Source organism: Dreissena polymorpha, chromosome 6 (assembly GCF_020536995.1).
Source record: "Dreissena polymorpha isolate Duluth1 chromosome 6, UMN_Dpol_1.0, whole genome shotgun sequence".
Taxonomy (NCBI): Eukaryota; Metazoa; Mollusca; class Bivalvia; order Myida; family Dreissenidae; genus Dreissena; species Dreissena polymorpha.
The window spans coordinates 4372373-4380979 of NC_068360.1; the positions used below are offsets into that span (position 1 = coordinate 4372373).

Sequence of the window (8607 nt, forward strand, 5' to 3'; positions counted from 1 at the left end):
TCGGAAGACTGCTCCGCATCTCCAACACGGAGCACAAGACCAACGAGTACGTCCGGAACAAGACTGCAACACTTAAAGGACGACAAGAGCTCTACTGGCGACCGTCAAACGACGACAGCTGGCTGGTTTGGACACGTCACCAGGCACGACTCTTTATGCAAAACTGTCCTCCAGGACACGCTAGAGTGAAGTCGACGTCGAGGTCGTTAGAAAAAAAACTGCATTGACAATGTAAACGAGTGAACATCCCCTCCGATGGATGAATCACTCTCAGCCACACACAACAGACATGAACTGATGAGGAATTTTTGCATCGTCGTCCCTCATGTCTCCTTATGACTGGTCAACGGAATCATGATGATAAATGCAAGCTCACACCTACCGATATGTCGACTACAGCCCAGTACTCTTATCCGCAGGTACGATCAAATGTGAGAAAAACAACCGCTACAACAAAGAGGCTATCTCCTTCGCAATGCAGCTCGTTCACAGATACTGCATTGACGATAAGGCCAACTCTGCAGTCACTGAGGTATATATCCTCGAAGGCCCGAATTCCGTGGGGGTCCGAATTCCGGTGACATTTGTTTTTGTCTCGTATCGCGAGAGTTAAGATGTTGTCACGCACGCGCAGTTCGGTAAATATTGACAGATGCCAACGCAACTGTCACCTACGAAAAGACGCTCGAAATGAGACCAAAACAGGTAACACTCGTGTATAATGTTTCTCACACCTTAATTTGAATGTTTTCTGCTATTCCTAATTCATGGCCCCCTTTAAACCCCTTTATTAAGTCCCAAACTCGCTTTTAAATATGTGACAGTCCGTTTGCATTGTCGGCTGGAATTGACTCGTAGAAGTAGACCAGAAGTTTTCGTTTTTTCAGTTAGGCCAACCTATTTTTTCTATTAGGTTGCTGGTCGTATCCCTTAGCCTGATGATAAATGCAAGCTCACATCTACCGATATGTCGACTACAGCCCTTTCAACATGCAAGATATTACGGCGTAGTTTTCTACAACAACAACAATGATGGCGCCAAAAACAATGAATTTTTCGAAAAGCAGTAAGAATAGCGTTGTATCAACGTATATCGCTTAACAATTTTTAAATTTTCCGTTTCTGGTTTCCAACACATTTGAGACTTTTCCCCGATAAGACGATATAGCCCATATAAAAACTATCTCTAAATTCGTTGCGCGTCTTATAAATGAGACTACTTTCAGTTTCAATATTAACGAAAGCCCAGTACTCTTATCCACAGGTACGATCAAATGTGAGAAAAACAACCGCTACAACAAAGAGGCTATCTCCTTTGCAATGCAGCTCGTTCACAGATACTGCATTGACGATAAGGCCAACTCTGCAGTCACTGAGGTATATATCCTCGAAGGCCCGAATTCCGTGGGGGTCCGAATTCCGGTGACACTTGTTTTTGTCTCGTATCGCGAGAGTTAAGATGACGTCACGCACGCGCAGTTCGGTTAATATTGACAGATGCCAACGCAACTGTCACCTACGAAAAGACGCTCGAAATGAGACCAAAACAGGTAACACTCGTGTATAATGTTTCTCACACCTTAAAGGGATCTTTTCACGCTTTGGTAAATTGACAAAATTGAAAAAAGTTGTTTCAGATTCGCAAATTTTCGTTTTGGTTATGACATTTGTGAGGAAACAGTAATACTGAACATTTACCATGCTCTAATATAGCCATTATATGCATCTTTTGATGATTTTAAAACCTAAAAATTATAAAGCGTTGCAACGCGAAACGATTGAATAATTTGGAGATTTCTGTTTTTGTCGTTAAATTTTGTGAAACTACGAAGATTGCTTATATAACGTATAAAATACGTTTAAAATGTGTTCTCGGCGGAATAGCTCAGTAGGTTAAAGCGTTTTTACTTCAGGACTCTGGCAGGACTCCAGGGGTCACTGGTTCGAAACCTGCTCCGGGCAATGTTCTTTTCCTTTTTTTAATTTTATTCTTGATTTTTTACTGGAGCTTTTACGATCCAATGTTTACATTTATCAATATAAAGCATTTAATGAATAAGTTAAAAAAATGCCAAAATCTGTAAAAAGGCCCCTTTAATTTGAATGTTTTCTGCTATTCCTAATTCATGGCCCCCTTTAAACCACTTTATTTGGTCCCAAACTCGCTTTTAAACATGTGACAGTCCGTTTGCATTGTCGGCTGGAGTTGACTCGTAGAAGTAGACCAGACGTTTTCGTTTTTTCAGTTAGGCCAACCTATGTTTTCTATTAGGTTGCTGGTCGTATCCCTTAGACTACTTTTTCATATCTTTTCAATTATATGCAATTAATTGCTGAATATGAAGATCATGAAGAATAAACTGCTGGCACATATGAATTGTAAATAAGTTAACCTATGTATGTGTTTGACTGTTAAAAAAGTTATTTTAAAAGAATATTTATAAGTTGGAGCTCTAAGGAGGGGTGACACTTTACTCTGTTTGTGTTGTGATAAGGAAGAAACAACAAGTGAAAATACAATTGCATAAACTAATTGTAAATAAGTTTATATATTTTGACTGTTATAAAAAATTTAAAGAATATTTCCAAGTTAAAAAAAAATACAGAAAAACTAACAAATAGCAGTTGCTTGGCCTAAATGCACCATAAGGTTTGAGTAATTTCCCTTTGAATGACGTCACCGGAATTAGGTCCTCTCACAAAAATGGCAGACAGCTTCGACCAGGGCTACTTTACGAAGCCGAATCTTATTTATTTAAGCACATATTTGCCAAATTCGGTATGGTAAATGTAAATAGAGGATTTTTCCATCAAGGTATGTACACAATTTTGTGTTGTGTTTGTTTACTTTCACTTCTTTTCAAAAATCGATTTTTACCCCCACGGAATTTGGTCCTTCGAGGATATATATCATGGGACCTAGCTGTACAGTCAGTCAACCAGTTTAGAATAACCCGGCAAAAAACATTAATTCTTTTGACCACAATAATTTGTTTCTGGATTTAGTGTCAATGTGAGAAGTTGAAAAAATAAAGTGTTAAATTTATTTTGTATGATAACAAGTTCGGCCAGACGGCATATGCTGTGATGCAGTTTTTTTGTCAAAAATATCCAATTAACGCTCACCCTTCAGAAAATTATTAACCCTTCCCTTGACAGGTACGCGTTTCTACGACCCTATCGATTCTCTGTCAAATACGCGTATCTACGCCTGTATCGATTCCCTGTTATATACGCATTTCTACTACCCTATCTATTACCTGATATATACGCCTTTTTTACGAGGCACGATTTAATTTGCTATTTAAATGCCTAAAATGACGTTTTAAGTGTAACAGAAATGCATATACACCAGCGTTCATCATTTTTCTAAACTGTCGAGTAAACATCCGGTAATGTTGCTATTTAAAGTTATGATGCAATTGGCGACCAATCAAGACGAGGGTTTACCATTTGACATGCGTAAATCATGTTCCGGGATGTGCGCGCTTCGGGCATTTAGTAATGTCCTAAAATAACTGCTATTCTCGAATCTTATTTAATTTTGACATTTTCCGAAAACGTATTAATAACTCATTAAAAATGCCGCAAAAATAAACACGTTCCATAGGGATATAATATGATTTGGGTGTAAATCAATTTCATTCTTATTGTTGTTTGATTCCATTATATCATAAATGTTTGTTTCCGAGATCATATACGAGAATTACATCGATATCTTTAATGGCATGTACACTCAAATGTTTTTAAAAACCCACACGTGCTTATCTAAAGTTTGTGTTTCGTAATACACAGGATATTGGATTATCGGTGCTTGATTGGGCAATAAAACAAAGACGCAGTCGGCGGTCTTCAATATGCCTTTGAACTGACCAACATAATAATAAATAGCGCACGTACTAATTTAACATTTAGGGATAAGAAACACGGGTTCTAGACACTTTGAATAAACATGTTTACCGGACGCAGCAGTAGTCTTCAGATGACGTTGGCGCACGTGCCATGTTACCTCGGCGTTTTGTAATTTGGTACACGAATACACGGGTTTGTCGGCGACTTCTGGGTTATAAAGTTATATGTCGGCGATTAGATTATAAAATGGAGTATTTGATAATAAAGTAGCCGCCTAAAATTGGAATTTTGCAAATAATTACACGAACTGAAGACTTATTGAAGACGCCGACAATGCCGGATTTCGATCGGTAATAAAATGCAAAATGCAAATTGATTATATGAATATTCATGGCACATTATGCAACATCCAATTAAATTGTTACCGGTATATATAAATGTTTATAAATCATTTGGTGAATTAATGTAATAGAAATACCAAGTATTGTAAGAATTTTATAAGAAATAATAAAATTGATTTTGAAAATGAATGAAGTTGTTTGAGAGACTCTGTGTTTTTCTAAAGTAATTTATAAGAAAATACATGAATTTTGAGGCTTGCAGAATGAATTTATAAAATAAAAAAATCTTCAAGAAAGAAGAATTATAGTTTGGAAAGTAAAAAAAAAATATTCCAAAATATAATTATTTGTATTTGATTCAACACATCAACTTTGCAAAGTTTTTATATGAGCTGGAAAGAGATTTGCATTTAAACCCAGTATAACACACAACGGTCAACTTTACATGACTATAACTGATGAATAAAATAATGTAGAAACATAAGTTTACACCACAGGAAAGGAAATTTTATTAGCTAAAACTTTCATATTGAGTGTTTTTCAATAATATTTCAACTTTTATGAGAAAATCAGGTTTAAAGGCAATGAGGGTTTCATTTCCAAAGAGGTAGATTTGCATTGAAACGCAGTAAAACACACAACGGTCAACTTTGCATGACTATAACTGACCAACAAATTAAGGTAGAAATATACAGTTTACACCACAGCTGTTTTTTTAATGACTATCTCATGATTTCCAGTTTTCATTTGAAAGTAGCCTAGGTCATGTTTATTCCAGGCCGATATTATGATTACACATAATTGAATTGTGTTAGTTTGTTTTTAGTTTATTAGTAGGTTTATCAAATGTTGTATAAGGCGCTTATTTATGGAAAAAAAATTGTTGAAGAGAAACAAGAGTTTTGTTTTTCCATAAGAAAAAGAACTTGCGCATAGCAACATACCTTAGCAGCCAATCAGACAGGCCAATATGATCATAAACAGTCAGTGTACAGTAACATGATACTGATTACTACATAGTGCTTAGTTTCACCAGTATTTTGGCGAAACATTACTGATTCTTATGCAGTTTGTGTTGCTATGTCCTAGAATACACATTAAGCTATAGATTGACTTATTAAAATGTATGTTTTTCAATCTTTTCACTTATAATATTTAGATGTTTTCATTAAGAGGGCCGATTCTACAGATACACATGCTATATGCTTGTTGAGTTGTGGGTAATTTTCATAAAGCTGTTACACCACAAATATTTGATGAATATATGACTATGAATCATTAAAAACATAATTATTAACCTTTGTACTCAAACATTTGTTCTTTTGTTTTCAAATGTTAATCGTCTTATTAATAACAAATAACCTATTGTATTGGTGGTGTCAAACCGCTATCTTGAAAATAGGTTTATGTTGAACCCTGCATTCTGGCAATTCCAATTTCAAGATTTGCATACAATAAATAGCCTTAAAACTGACATTGTAGGGGAGGTTAATTTCTTGTGAAAAAAATTCAACAGACAAGTGTAGTATGAAATTCAAAAGTTCTCATAAATAAACTATTGTGTGTTCCATAGGAACATTATATGAACAAAACATAAAAGAGGAAATTGTTGATGAATTATAATATATTGACCTGTTTTGTCACATTTTGGATCAGCAAAATAATGGTGACTGTGTCAAAACATTTTCTGTAAGGGGCTGCATCTTATGCTAACGTTCTATCACAGGGTTTTACGTGCTCTCCATACCTGCGACTAAAAAAACCCATGACTCCACAAGAACCAACCATACTTGTTGATAATCAATAACTAATTTGCAAAAAACCCAGATTTATTACCTATTAGTTTAGATTAAATCCGTTAAAAAATCATTATTCCACGATAAAGTCCAGGAATTGTTTTCCTTCCTTAGCGGCCTTATATAGGCCCCTTCCCCAAAAAAATTTCTTTAAAATTATGCAATTTTTGCCATATTTCAAGCTTTCTTTGGGAATTGTTTTCCCCTTTTCCCAAATCAGGAAAAAAGCCCTGCAGTCACATTTTTTCCATTGGGTGTGAGAATTATGAACGTAAAAGCAGACTGGTTATATATTGTCCAAACGTTCCTTAATTCTAGGTCACTCCGTTGTATCGTGCTGTTGTTACAAAAGGAACAAAAATAGGAAAGGTTGGCAACAATTGCCATAAAAATTTAAATAGTGTATATAAGTTAACATTCTATTTTATCAATATGTACAATAAATAAAATAAAATTTTATTCAAAAAATGAATATTATTCACTGTGTATTTTAACACAGAGAAACTTTTCCAATGATTGTAACATAGTGAACTTGAGAACATATTTATTTGCAATGTGGACACAGAAATTAAGTGTAACTGACATTTGAGCACAGTTTCAAATGTGTCAAATGTAGCTTTTATTATGTGGGCATTTGTCACACTTTGCCCATGTCACCAATGTAATAAATGGGAACTTTTCAATGTCTTCTGGTACAAACCTTTTGCCCACTCAACATGTTTCAGAGGCAGTATAGATGTCCTCATCACTTTTTGCATCAAAGAGTCTTAAAATGGGCACATGTTGTTTGCCGACTCCAGATGAACTCAGCTAATGTCCGTTTGGTGAGTCCTTTGTTTTATCTTAAGTATTAAGTGGTATTCTGGTACAGTGTACATCATTGATGCTCTGTATGCAGATAAAACTTCAACATTGCCTGAAAAGCCCTCTGGATGTTTTCTCTATCATACTGCAGAGTGCTTTTTGGTTGCTGAAAAATATAATGAAATTATTAGTTTGAACTCTTTAATATGGCAATCCAAAAATCAATGCTAAAATTTGCATGTAAAGTTCTTTGCTAAAATTTACATATACAATTAAAATATTTGACCACTATGCGCTTACGTAGTTTTTATGCCCCCTTTTCAAAGACAAGGTGGCATATAGTGATCGGAGTGTCTGTCCGTCTGTCTATCTTTACGTCACACTTTGCGTTTAGGTTTCGAAAAAAGCTCATAACTTCTATGTCCCTTGATATATAACCTTCATATTTGGTATGCATGTGTATATGGACAAGGCCTTTCCAAAAGCATACACATTTTTACCCCTGTGACCTTGACCTTGAACTTAGGGTCCGCATTTGGTTTCGAAATCTGCGTTTAGGTTTCGAAAAATGCTCATAACTTCTATGTCCCTTGAGATATAACCTTCATATTTGGTATGCATGTGTATATGGACAAGGCCTTTGCATACGCACACAAATTTTTACCCCTGTGACCTTGACTTTGAACTTAGGGTCGTCGTTTAGGTTTCGAAATCTGCGTTTAGGTTTCGAAAAATGCTCATAACTTCTATGTCCCTTGAGATATAACCTTCATATTTGGTATGCATGTGTATATGGACAAGGCCTTTGCATACGCACACAAAATTTTACCCCTGTGACCTTGACCTTGAACTTAGGGTCTGCGTTAAGGTTTCGAAATCTACATGTAGGTTTCGAAAAATGCTCATAAGTTCTATGTCCCTTGAGATATTACCTTCATATTTGGTATGCATGTGTATATGGACAAGGCCTTTCCATACGCAAACATTTTTTTACCCCTTTTACCTTGACCTTGAACTTAGGGTCCGCATTTAGGTTTCGAAATCTGCATTTAGATTTTGAAAAATGCCCCTAACTTCTATGTCCCTTGAGATATAATCTTCATATTTGGTATGCATGTGTATACGGACAAGGCCTTTCTATACGCACACAAATTTTGACCCCTCTGACCTTGACCTTGAACTTAGGGTCCGTGTTTAGGTTTCAAAATCTGTGTTTAGGTTTCAAAAAAAGCTCATAACTTCTATCAAGCGTTTATAGAGGGCATAAGTCATCCTATGGTGACAGCTCTTGTTAGTTTTTATAGCAGATATAACATGACTGTCCCACTAAACAGACAACCGCATATTGTCAAAAGTATTTTTTAAGAAACTACACACTCTTTATGGAAAATTCTGCCACAAAATGATGAAATCAACAAGAAAATTGCCTCCGATAGATGCCTGGCTTGGTTGTATGATAGTTTACAATCAATGACCAATTCAAACAGTGGCCACATTTTGGATATTATTGTTTTGTACAAGTCTTTATATCTAGGACTGTAAGATTATGTAATTTTCAGTCATATATTCCTTTGTCACCATGCATTATTTTTTTGGAAATGCTATTAAAATATATTGAACAGTTTTTAAATACCATAAAGCATGGCATTGTTAATCAAGTTATTACAAATAATCATTTTAACATTTATCTGTTATTCACGTGAACCTTTTCAGAATGTCAGTTAAACCAGACCCACCAGGCCATGCCTTACAACGGAGGAGCGGACAGTGTGTATGAACAACACCAAGATATCTGCCTGCAGAGAGGTGAAAGG

At 35.6% G+C, this 8607-nt stretch overlaps 1 long non-coding RNA gene across 1 annotated transcript; it reads left to right on the forward strand.

The window, feature by feature from the left end:
* Positions 1-419: 419 nt before the first annotated feature.
* LOC127833791 (uncharacterized) lies at positions 420-8607 on the forward strand. The gene is made up of 3 exons (XR_008027604.1): positions 420-532; positions 6715-6813; positions 8507-8607. It is a non-coding gene; the product is annotated as an uncharacterized LOC127833791 (long non-coding RNA).